We start from the raw sequence: 13712 nt of genomic DNA on the forward strand, positions 1-13712 counted from the left end.
CCTTTGATCAGTGATCAACGGTCTTTGATCAGTGCTTGTTGATCAATGGTAATGACAATTTGCAGATTAATGATCAGTGAACTCACCTCACGGCCCATTGTTCAATGTACTGTTTATAAGGTTGGGGAAACCTGCAGTCAGCTGAGACACTTGGGTGAGTGACCAAACATTTCTCCCACTGAAAACGCCATGTCCAGATGAACAGATTAAACTGTTTGGGATCTGCCACAACTGTTTTGGGGTGAGGGAAGGAACATAGGACTAAGAGAACTAGAGATTAATAATAACTAATGACTAAATGCAGAGAGCTGAATAAACATATGGTGAGTAAAAAGGGGTGAGAGAAGGAGAAAGACACAGTCCATCATAGGAATCCCCAACAGCCCACACTTATTGCAGCATAACTAAGGTAGGATTTAGGGTCACCTGATCCAGCACTAACTATATGCTTTATCAAAAGGAAATGTTTTAAGCCTGATCTTAAAAGTACAGAGGGTGTCTGTCTTCTGAAATCAAACTGGGAGTTGGTTTCACAGAAGAGGGGCCTGAAAACTGAAGACTCTGCCTCACCTTCTACTTTTAAATACTCTAGGAAAGAGTGAAGTACTCTATTGGGGTGATAAGGAACTATAAGGTCATTAAGATAAGATGGGGTGTGATTATTCAATACCTGGACTGCAAAAACTGGCCGTCTAACCAACTCTTACAATCTTATATCCAGCCAAAAAGTCTTTTTGATCTTGTTTGTAAAGTGATATACCAAGCAAGAGCAGGAAGTATAAGATTATGAATCTTGTTTTGGGATCTTTTATTTCTTACTTAGTTTCTAACTCCTAAAATTGGTTACTTTAAATACATACTAGCAGGGCTCTAGAGTGCGACCAATTTGGTCGCAAATGCGACCAAATTTTTCAGTGGTGCGACTAAAAAAAAATAATTTGGCTGCACCTGTGCGACCAAATGTTCGGGTAGCAAAAAAAAAAAAAAAAATCTGCAACCTTCCCTGTGGTCAACAACAGACACACATTTTGCCCCTATCGTGGACTAAACCAATCAGAGATAGTAAGGGGTGGGACCTCTCTGATTGGCCTTGGTCCAGTTGAAAGTGCAGGTGGAAGTGGGAGGTGAGTAGCTTGAATAAAGCGATATCAATTCATTAAATCCTGAATCGACTTTTAAATCTAACTGTGTTTTGCCAGAAACGCCAGATTCTCAGATTAAAGCTCACAAAACCATTTCAACAACAACCAAACAGCAAATGAGAGCAGGTACACGGATTCCACACAAAGACGTAAACACAGACCCGACGCATCAGAATCAGCTTTGTCTTTCTCGGCTTTCTCACCCGACGGCCCGTAGACGGACACGCTGTCGGAGCTCAGCGATCCTGATGCGTCCGGTCCGCGCTGTGTTTACGTCTTTTTGTGCTGATTCTGAGCTGCAGGTTTTGTCTCTCCAACCAAAATCCACCAAGCCAGCAGCAAAAGAAGCAGCAAACTGCGCTTCACATTTGATCAACGTCGTCATGAATTTTGCTGTTTTGCTTCCACGACTATTAAAATCACATCCATGCACAGCTCTCTCTCTCTCTCTCTGTACTTCAAGAACAGTTTCCCGTCTCCAATCTCTGTTTTCTGTATTATTCATTCGCTTATTACCCACCAGTCTACCGTTGTTTATAGCGCTTTCGGCTGCTGTCTTTTTCTTTTCTTTTTCTTTTTTTCACTTAAATGACCTTAAATGATTTTGACTGTGTAATTATTGTTGGGGATTTTAACATTCATGTGGACAACCCTCAGGACAAAGGGACTAAAGACCTGAGTAACACTCTGGGGAACTTTGGGCTGACTCAGCATGTAACAGAGGCCACACATAATAGAGGACACACTCTTGACCTACTGATCTCCAAAGGCCTGAGCATTTCAAAGGTTACTGTGTCTGATGTGGGCCTGTCTGATCATTACTGTGTTTTCTTTGAAAGTAAAATTTCAGCCCACACAAATATATCAACAGCAGTGATCACAAAACGGTGTATAACTGAAAACAGTAGTGAGATCTTTAACCAGGTCTTCCCATTAACACCTGACCTGTCCAGAGGGTCAGTCAATGAGCTCGTCAATAGCTTCAATGCTAACATGTTAAATGTAATGGACACTATTGCTCCCATTAAGGTGAAGGTTATCTCTGGAAGGAAAAAGTCTCCATGGAGAAACTCCACACTGGTGAAAAATGAAAAAAGAGAGTGTAGGAAAGCTGAGCGCAGATGGAGAAAAACAAACCTCCAGGTTCATTATGACATTTATAAAGAGAAACTTCACAATTATAATTTACAACTGAGGAGTGCAAGGAGGTCCTACTTCTCTGACATCATCACTAAAAACAGCCATAATGCTCGGGTCTTATTTTCTACAGTTGACAGGCTAACAAACCCTCCTGTGTCAGTGGCAGCTGAACTTCATTCGACCATGGCCTGCAATGACTTTGCCAAATTCTTCACTGAAAAAATCCAAAAAATTAGACAAGCAATTGGTACATCAACAGCAGATCCAGGATATGTACTGTGTCCACCAAAAAACTGTTTAAACACCATGAAACAGTTTCAACCTATTAACAGCAAAGACCTGGAGGACATCTTAGGTCAACTGAACTCCTCCTCCTGCTGTTTAGATGTCCTGCCAACAAGTTTTTTCAAAAAGGTCTCAAAGACTTTGGAGTCAGACCTGTTACAGATCGTCAACTTTTCTTTATTATCAGGTGTATTTCCAGAATCACTAAAAACTGCTGTAATCAAACCTATACTGAAAAAGGACAATCTTGACAAGACACAAATGAACAACTACAGGCCGATCTCAAATCTCCCGTTTTTAAGTAAGATCATTGAAAAAGCAGTTTCTCAACAGCTCAGTTACTTCTTAAAACAGAATAATTGCTACGATGCCTTCCAGTCAGGTTTTAGACAGAACCACAGCACTGAAACCGCTCTGACCAAAGTGTTCAATGACATATGTCTGAACACAGACAGTGGAAAAATGTCAGTCCTAGTTTTACTGGATCTCAGTGCAGCATTTGATACAGTTGACCACAACATATTACTCAAACGACTGGAGAACTGGGCAGGTCTTTCAGGAACTGTACTAAACTGGTTCAAAACATACGTAGAAAACAGGAAATACTTTGTATCAATAGGTAACTTCACATCTGAGCAGACAAGTATCACATGTGGAGTTCCCCAAGGTTCCATCTTGGGACCCCTTCTGTTTAACATCTACATGCTCCCACTGGCACAGATTATAAACAACAACAAAATAAACTATCACAGCTATGCAGATGACACACAAATATATATCACAATGTCACCAGGAGACCGAGGCCCTGTACAGGCTCTTGGTAAATGCATTGAGGAAATCAATGACTGGTTGTGCCACAATTTTCTCCAACTAAACAAAAACAAAACTGAGGTAATAGTCTTTGGCGCCAAAGAAAAACGATTACAGGTCACCAGAGAACTTCAATCTATACATCTAAAAACCACAAACCAGGCGAGAAATTTGGGTGTAGTGATGGATGCAGACCTAAACTTAGAAAAACACATTAAGACAATAACAAAGTCAGCTTACTATCACCTCAAGAATATTTCAAGGATAAAAGATCTGATGTCTCAACAGGACCTGGAAAAACTAGTCCATGCATTCATCTTTAGTAGGCTTGATTACTGTAACAGCATCTTTACAGGTCTACCTAAAAAATCAGTCAGACAACTACAGCTCATTCAGAACTCTTCTGCTCGAGTCCTCACTAAGACCAAAAAAGTGGACCACATCAGTCCAGCTCTGAGGTCTTTACACTGGCTGCCTGTCCGTCAGAGGATAGACTTTAAAGTTCTGATGCTGGTCTATAAAGCTCTGAATGGTTTAGGACCAAAATACATCAGTGACCTCCTGACCCAGTATGAACCATCCAGATCCCTCAGGTCATCTGGATCCGGTCTTTTATCAGTTCCCAGAGTCAGAACCAGACACGGAGAAGCTGCATTCAGCTTTTATGCTCCTTATATCTGGAACAAACTCCCAGAAAGCCTCAGATCAGCTGAAACACTCAGTTTATTTAAATCCAGGCTGAAGACTCACCTGTTCTCAGCTGCATTTGAATAAAGCACCAAATCCACACTTTAAGCTTAAATTTCAAAACTTACATTTAACTACTGATTTTATCTACTGTTTTTTTTTATCTATTTTAAATCATGCTTTTTATTGCTTTTGTTTTTTAATGTCTCTGTGAAGCACTTTGAATCACCTTGTTGTTGAATTGTGCTACACAAATAAACTTGCCTTGCCTTGCCTTACTCTTCATTTTATCAGAAACAGTTATCACAGCTCGTAAATTGAATTTTTACACATATATGTATGGATTGACATGTCAACATATTAAAAGAACAATATTTGTCTCTTATATATAACACACCTATATATACACTGTAACAGATACTTGTCTTTGAGTGAAGATTTAAGGTGATAGGAAATATAAATAACTGAAACTTGAATCTTTACTGAAGCTCAGTAGCTGACACAGAGTTCAGGTTCACTGCTGTAATAACTAATAATGATTAATATATGGTATATAATATATAAGTGGTAAATGGACGGGTTCTTTTATAGCGGTTTTCTACTTTGTCTGAGCACTCAAAGCACTTTACTCGCTGCAACAGCATTTTGCAGATGTGTTCTCCCTGCTGCCCGGCTGTGCAAATGGAGCACCATTTTAAAACACAGCCTGGCATGACAATGTGTTTACGGCCCTACAGGGTACCTGAGCATAAGAGACAAATTGTTCAGATTGAATTGGCCAAAATGCTAAAAGTGGGAAAAATAGAAAAGTCACACAGCACTTGGTGTAGCCCCACGGCTCCTGTGGTGAAGAAAGATGGTTGTATACGGTTCTGTGTTGATTATCGCAAGGTGAATGAAGTGTCACAGTTTGATGCTTATCCCATGCCCCAGGTCAACGAGCTCCTGGACCAGTTATGCACTGCTCGCTTTTTCATGGTTCTCGATTTAACCAAGGGCTACTGGCAGATTCCCTTGTCTGGGTGCGGAGTCCAAGGAAAAGATGGCCTTTTCCAGTACATACAGTTTGTACCAATTTGTCACACTTCCGTTCGACTTGTTCAGAGCCCCTGTCACATTCCAGCGCCTGATGGACCGGGTGCTGCAGTTGCATGCTGCATATGCTACTGCCTTTTTGGATGACATCATCACAAGCCTATGAAATACTGGGAACATATAGTCTGGTCAGATAAGACCAAAATTGAACTCTCTGGATGCCATAATACACACCATATTTAGAGGTCAAAAGACATATCACCTCAAAAATACCATACCAACAGTGAAGTTTGGAGGAAAGGACAGAGATATTCTTCATAAAGATCTGCTGCCATCTACTGGGACGATGAAGATGAGATGAGGATCAATGTTTGAGCAAGACAGTGATACCAAACAAAGCCAAGAACAACCTCAATTAGTTTCAGAGGAAGAAATAAAGCTGCTAGAATGGCCAAGCCAACCACCTGACCTGCATCTAATTAAAAGTCTATGGAAAAAACGTAAGAGCCCATGAAACCTTCAGGATTTGAAGACTGTGTGGAAGAATGAACCAAAATCACACCTGAGAAATGCATGCAACTAGTTTCTCCATACAACAGGTGTCTTGAAGCTGTCATCACCAACACAGGCTTTTGTAGGAAGTATTAAATACATTTGAGTAAGCATGTTAAGTACTTTTTCCCTGTGTCATTATTACAGATAACGTAATTTATCCATCGTCTTTGTTGTGTGACACTTTGGTAATGAGACGCCTTTTCATAGGCCATTTTCTCGTATTATTAATGTAATTTATGGATATCTATGGTATGATTTCTTTGCATGTGTGAATTGGATGGGTTGCTAGTAGGGCTGGACTGGAATAAAAGAATCCTCCCTGACATTTTTGGTCTAGGCGGTCCATCCCTCAAAAAAAAAAAGAAAAAAAGAAGCATCCATATATTATGTACACATTTCATATTGTTTCATTATTGATATTGAAAGATTTTCTTGTTAATCAGGTTTGAATAGTTGTTATTGGGTTAGTTATTAGTTGCACTGCTAATAGCTAAAGCTACACTTTAGCTATTAGCAGTGCCTCGTGGTCAAAGCGGCCATTCCTTTTACCATCTCCACGGGACAAGACTCATCTGTCCATCCGCATCATCCGCAGATGCCAATGTTCACATTTTGGACAGAGAGGACAGATGGTTTGAAAGAGGAGTGAAAGAAGCATCTATGTCCACTGTGAGCGACCATCTTTGAACAGAGGCGGGGTTTACGACACCAACTGTCTGCCATCTATAATCCAGTTTTGAGATCCCTTCCCAGACGCCTTAACGCCCACTCACATCCTGGGCCATTTGACGTCAGGAAATCACATGACAGGGTGGGGCCAGGTTTCACAATGAGCTCACCCGAAACCTTGGCTGATTGTGACACACACCCGTTTTCACACCTTGGCTTGTGTGATTAAGTAGAGGATCATTAGGGGGTCCATTGTCCCTCTCGGGGGGATACTCCACAGGGCTTAAATCTGGGACCCTCCACCATTTGACCCTAGAACTGAAAAAACTGTTCGGATGAGAGGTGAAACGTCTTCAAGCAACTTAAAGAAGTCCAGATGCTTTTCTTTCCAAGCCCCTTAGAATATTCATTTTACCCGAATCCATGAATCTAAGTATGTCTGTTCATCTATTTTCTCACCACCTTAATTTCACCTCTTCCTCACTCTGTTGTTATGACTGCGGTCTCGCCTCCTGTAGTTCTCCTGTGACTATGTGACCTGGTTACTGGTTCTTTCTGGTACAGCAGCAGGGCCTCCCACAGCTAAAGTGGTTAATTTGACACATTTTTCTGCATTTATTTTTAGTTGATTTGCCATGTGTAAGTGATACATGCAGGTTTTAGAATGTGAAACAAAACATAGCAACAAACTGATTTTCTATTACTTTGAAACATTTCTAAATGATCAAGGTGTACTTTCTTGGTATCTATCATACAGCACATGGTATGTCTGGTGTTAAATACATATAAATATATATGGTATTATTAATACTGTATGCTGTTCATTAACATTAATTATTAACTGATATTTATGCAAATGCTGGTTGTTGCTGTGGTTTCTCTGCTGTATCATTTCTTTTTTTTCAGCAGGTGTTGAAGCAGATTCTCACTGTTTCTTTTCTCTCTTCCTCTCCTTTTGTTAAATTCAGCTGTTAAAGTAAGACCGGCATATTTTTACATCAGGGGACGAGCGAAATACTCAGTTCTCCTCCGCCATTGCTGTGTTTGAGTTTTGGACGAAGTGCATTCTGGGATACGTATGGAGAGACATTTGGCCATATTTGTGTACTTGCGTTCTCATGAGATTCTGATACCCAAAGTAAAGCATGCATCATGTCAAGTACGCTCAAAATGCGTCCTCGATAGAACCAGAGGATGCCACGGACTTGGTGCAGCCAATATCCCAAAATGCATTTCGTCCATAACTCAAACGCAGCAATGGCGGAAGACAGCGGGTAAAACTACAAGTAAAGTTTGAGGGGGTGTCCAAATTCATGGGCTGCATCCTCCTGAGGCCGCATTTGTAAACCGATTGCGTCACAGCGACGCGCCGAAGGCTGTCCAAATTCGTAGACTCCTCCGAATGCAGCCGACAAATGCGTCCTCCTTTTCCCCGAATTTGAAGGATGGGTCGGGTGCGTCCTTCGTAGCCCACCATATCCCAGAATTCATAGCGCGGCCCAGCCAAACTCCAGTTTCCGGCAATGGCGGCCGCTACTAAGTTTTAAAATTACTCTTATTAATCTTCCTGGGTCGATAGCTAGCCGGGAGCTCGAGGGTCATTAGAGCCGCAGAGAACGGCAAACTCCCGGCACATCATGTTCAGATCACCGCGGACTTTTGCTACTTGGGTTAAAAGTAATATATAAGTCACTTAGACAACCTAAAAATGTTATTGTTGGGCTTTTTTCAGTGTTTTATTTGTTCATGAGGCTGAGATTAAAGTTATTAGATTAGATAAAATAAAAGATAATTGATAATAGATAAAATAAAACTTTATTAATCCCCCGGGTGGGTTCCTCCTTGGTTTTCACACAGCTGAATAAACGTCAGACAGAAAACTGATTAAACAGACGCGTGAGATGGTGGAGAGTTTACTCCAGTGTCCTGTTATATTTTAGATAGCAAGGAGCAGACGGCTGAGTTTATTAAACTCCACCGAGACAGCGGTGACGCTAATCTGAAGGCTGGACCGTCCAATTTCACAGCCGTTTACTTCCGGCCTACCCGACCTTCTGAGGACCCGGCCCACGTAGACCGCGAAGGCCGGGTCCTCAGGAGGATGCAGCCCATGAATTTGGAGACATTACTTTGTCTGTGACACAAAAAAAACTTTTAAGATATTTTCTTAAGAATGTAGATGTGTAAACTTCAGATGTCTGCTAGCTTTACCAATACATCACATATTTGCAAAAGTGCTCCAACGTTTTGGCAGATGTCTGTTACCCCACCAGCTCGGTAGTTGACCGCGAGATGAAGAGAGCCGGTGAGGACGACTTGACTCCCGGCACATTCTTTCTAGCTAAATAAAGCCTTAAATCTAAAGCTTTACTTTAAAATTAAATAAATATTCAGCTCAAAATATACTGACAGCTGTCATTATATTTTGAGCTGAACCTGATGTAAAATGTTCTGTTCTTACTTTAACAGATGACTCTGAATAAAATCTAACATATTTTAATCCAGGAGGAAACATTTTCACCAGCATGTTGATACATGGCGATCCTGAAGACTGTTCCATTGATGATGAAATTATGTTTTTAGTATTTTTTCAATTCTCTTCCAAACAGCAGCTGTCTAGTGTAAGTTCTGAGTGTTTAATAAAATAAAAATAAAAGCATTCTATTATCCAATTTGTTTTTATTCAATAAGCAACTCACTTTGACTTTTGACAGTTTGGAGGCGGAGTCTAAAGGAGACCAGCGTCCTAATGTGATTGGTCACTTTTTTTGGACACTTCAGGTTACCTCGTTAAACTGAGCTACACTGAGGCAGCGACAGAAATGCTTTTTTAAACTGTATTTGTTTACAATTTGAGAAATAAAGTTTGCTGAATTAATTATCAACCGTTGATATTTGCTGTGCAGCAGTGGAAATGCAGACAGCTGTCACTGGATTACGTCAATGTTTTGGAAATATTTAAATCAGAGGATTCTGAGGCACATTCTGAAATACTGCCGTCTCATTAATCTTTTGTACAGTATTACATTGCTTCTATGATTTAAAAACTAAAAAAAGAAACATCCCCAAAATCTCTTAACGGGAATCAGGAATGGAAGTATTTATCAGAATCTGGCCAAAATACTGCCAAAGTTGCTCAATCTGCAGCAAACACATGTAACTGCACATACATGACTGGACGCCAAACGTTTTTTAAGATGTTTTTCAGTATTAAAGTGACGCTTAGTGATAAATCAATACATCCACTGCAGCACATTAGAAATAACAGCTGTAGTTACACCAGCAAACTTTTCAAAAAGTCAAAACCTCAAGACTGATGTGTAGCACCGATTAATGCTTACATTAGAGATGTGCAAAGCAGCCGGCATTTGTATCGCTAATTGTATTTGTTGGGGGGCGGGTTCACTGAAAAGAAAATAACATAACAGCCAGTACCTCATCTGCATTTAATCTGAGCTTTTGTTCACTGTTCATTAAGACATTGAACAATAACCTTACTAATAACCACAGATCTAAGTAAGAGCAGAAACAGCTCTTTACTATTGTTCTTGCTAGTCTCTTCATGAACTCAATTAAGATTTTTAATAAACAAATATTAAACTTATCAAACAAAGATGAAAAGAACTTGAAAAGAAATTGATCATTGACAACAGGCGGCAGATAGATGTGTGGTGTACCCTGTGGTCTTCAAGTCCAGGACCGGAGTGACAGGCGGCCAGTGAGTGAGGATAAAGCGGGAGTAATATGCTCCCTTCTCCTTGTAGCAGTTTAAAGCCGTGTGGCAGCCACGAGCTGAAGATGTGACAATGATACCAAGGTACAATGAGTTATAGAAATCCAGCCGAGTTGTCTGGAACCAGCAGCTGAGCGCCTCTGAGGCAGAGTTTATCTAAGTCTGATGTAAGAGAACTGAAAACTGCGCTGCAGTGGCTGTGACAATGCCATGCAGGAGCGTGGTTCTTAATGCACCTCATGGACAATACAATGTCAAAGAACACAGGCTTATGATCTGTAGACATTGCATCTAAAATCATCAAGTTGTCAAGTTAGAAAGGGGCAGGCCATAGGCTGAAACAAGGTCCAATGTATGTCCACGTACTTGTGTAGGTCCGTCCAGCCACCCACTGTGTAAGATTAAAAGAATCTCTTTGTTTATCAGGACAACACACATGGATCTCCAACAATAAAGACGTGACCATATTTAGGCATGACTTCAGCTAAGAAATCAGAAAGTCACAATCACCACAAAGCATGAAGCACATATAGCACGCAGCAGCTATGGTGCGTAATACAGTTATTTACACAGCATAATGATGCGTGCTTCTTAGTATGATGACTTGTTTAAATCATAGAAGCTATGTGATACTGTGCACAGATTATTGGGACAACAATACTTCAGAACCTGCCAAAGAATCCTCTGATTTAAATATTTCTTCAACATTAAGGTAACGCGTGTGGCTGCTGAGTTCTGCGTGTGGGCGTTGTTGATTTTATGCACAAGTAAATTTAAATGCAATGAAATGATTTGCTGGAATTATGTTTTTTCTTGCCCTGGACTTATAATATTATCCATACAGTTCCTAAAGAGTCAATGTAATACAGTTAATACTGGAGGAAATTGCAAAACTGACATTGTCCACATACTTAGCTAGCTGTGTCACCATGTGGACAGCTGGCTGGTAAAAGCAAGATGAACTTGGATTTCAAGCAAAGTGAACTTTCTTTCTTTTTCTTTTTCTATTCTGTCCTGTCTTGCAGTAGCTCTCACTTGGAGAGCTCTCAGTATATTTGAAAATGAATCTTTTGCTCGTTTTCAGTTTGAGTTTCAGTCGTGTAGTAACTGTTGGTGCTTGTGTTCTTATTAGGCACGATGAAACACATCATATGAAAAAAAGCGCTTAAAATACTTAAAATTCTATTTTTTGTTACTTCAAAATGTGTAATATGTGTAATTTCCATTGCAAATAACAATCATATTTAAATTGGGAGGATGCCACTAAAAAACTGGGCTGAGCTGAACTGTGATGTTCCCCAGGTAGACTGAAACTATGTGCCTTCTTCTTGTGTCGTCTCACTCATCTCTAGCCCTGTCAGTACTCTTGCTGCAGCTTTTGAATTACAGTAGTCGAGCCTGGAACTAATAAATGCAGCTTGATGATTTGTTTTATGTCTTAACAAATTACACAGTGTGAGTAAAGATTTTCAACCTGAACATTTCTCAGGTACAGTGAGGACAGGCTTTCTTTGTGCTAATTAATTTGTTGAAAAATTGGATGGAATTGGCCTTTCCCACTATAGAATCTGCTGAGTTAACATACTGCTGTCAATATGATGCCTGGCCTTGTTCACTGTGACAAGGTCAGGCTGTATTGACAGCAATATGTTGAATATCTCACGCTGATAAGAACAGCAGATGTTTTTTTTCTCAGACAGACTAACAGATGATCAAACTCCAGCGACGTCTCAACACATTTATATGCAGGGTGATTCTTACTTTTGCTTTTTAGAAATGTCAGTGAATTATCTGCCTGTATTACTTTAGGTCTAACCATGCTGTAGAAGAATAGTCAAAAATATCCCATCACTTACAAAAACACCTAAATACATGTGCTTGACAATAATAATAGATGGAAATGGATTTATACTATAGGCAACATTTTACCCTATGAGTACTCTATCTCCTCGCATCCGCAGACAAATTAGAATCATCAGTTAACCTAAAGAGCACATCTTTTGAGGAAGGTCAAGGACCTGCACAGGTATGTTGAAAACATGCAAACTCCACACGTAAACCCTAGCCTACTGGGAGAGATCAATCCAGAACATTCTTCCTGTGCAGTGACACCACTATGATAGCATCTGTCATAGGATGGAGAAGAGGTGGAGTGGACAGGCCATCACATTAACAACACAGAGAATGAAGCGAAAACACTCATTAATACCAGCAAAGAATTTAGAGTCATCACTAAATTGTGCTACCTGTCTAATGCAGTTGGGTACCATGCTGCGTCAAGCTATAAAGTACTGTTTACTAAAAGTGGTCCAAACATTTACAAACCAATTAAATTCAATTTTATAAATGTTTTAATGTAACAACAGTTGCCTGAAGGAGCTTTATATTGTAACAGTAAAGATCCTATAATAATACAGAGAAACCCCAACAGTCAGACGACCCCCTGTTAGCAGGCACTTGGGTGACAGTGGAAAGAAAAAACTCCAGTTAAATAGGAAGAAACCTTCAGCACAATCAGGCTTAGGGAGGACAGGCCATCTGCGGATGGTTGGGGATGAGGGGAAGAAAACAGGACAAAAGAGAAACTGTGGATAATTAATGTGGATGATTAATAACAACTAATAATTAAATACAGAGAGGTATATTAACACATAGTGAGTGAGAAAGGTGTGAGAGAAGAAAAACCACTCAATGCATCACGGGAATCCCTCATCAGTCTAGACCAGGGCTGCCCAATCCCGGTCCTCGAGAGCTACCGTCCTGCAGCTTTTAGATGCATCCCTACTCCAACACAGCTGAATCAAATGAATGGCATGTTATCAGGCCTTTGCCAAACACGATGGCATGCTGAAGAGGTAATCAAACCATTTGACTCAGCTGTGTTGGAGTAGGGATGCATCTAAAAGCTGCAGGACGGTAGCTCTCGAGGACCGGGATTGGGCACCCCTGGTCTAGACCTATTGCAGCATAACTAAGGGAGGATTCAGGGTCACCTGATCCAGCCCTGACTACATGCTTTAGCAAAAAGGAAAGATTTAAGATTAATGTTGAAAAAGAAGAGAGGCTATTCTGTCCCCTGAATCCAACCTGGAAGCTGCTTCCACAGAAGAGGGGCCTGAATGATGAAGGCTCTGCCTCCCATTCTACTTTTAAATAGTCCAGGAACCGCAAGTAAGATAAGATTTGGTCTGATTATTCAAAAAACTTGTAAGTAGTGAGAAACATTTTAAATTCAAATCTGTATTTAACAGGAAGCCGATGAAGAGAAGCTAATATGGGAGAAATCTGCTCTCTGTACCACAAAAAGATAAATAAATACAAAGTTGAATTATGAGTGATTTCTATGTGGAAATACTTGTGTCTGCAGTACCTTCAACGGTATTACATGCATGTAAGCTGAGAAAATAGTATTTCTTTGCAGCATTTTTGTCATACACGGTCAAAAGCACTGGAAGTATTTTGTGCAGGTTTGTAGGGGTGGTGATGGCATCCTTGGTAAACCATGTTTTTCACCTGTAAGTTCAACATTCCAACTACCAGTTAAGCCTCTCATGGTGTCCACTTTTCTGCTTGTTTTTTAAATTTATTTTCCTGAATTGACTCACATTCAGCCGTTTTATACAAACAGTCACAGCACAGAATACAAACTGAGCTGA

This window comes from Rhamphochromis longiceps, linkage group LG1 (genome assembly GCF_057381845.1).
Source record: "Rhamphochromis longiceps isolate RC_006_pf linkage group LG1, R_longiceps_female_GT1.1, whole genome shotgun sequence".
Taxonomy (NCBI): domain Eukaryota; kingdom Metazoa; phylum Chordata; class Actinopteri; order Cichliformes; family Cichlidae; genus Rhamphochromis; species Rhamphochromis longiceps.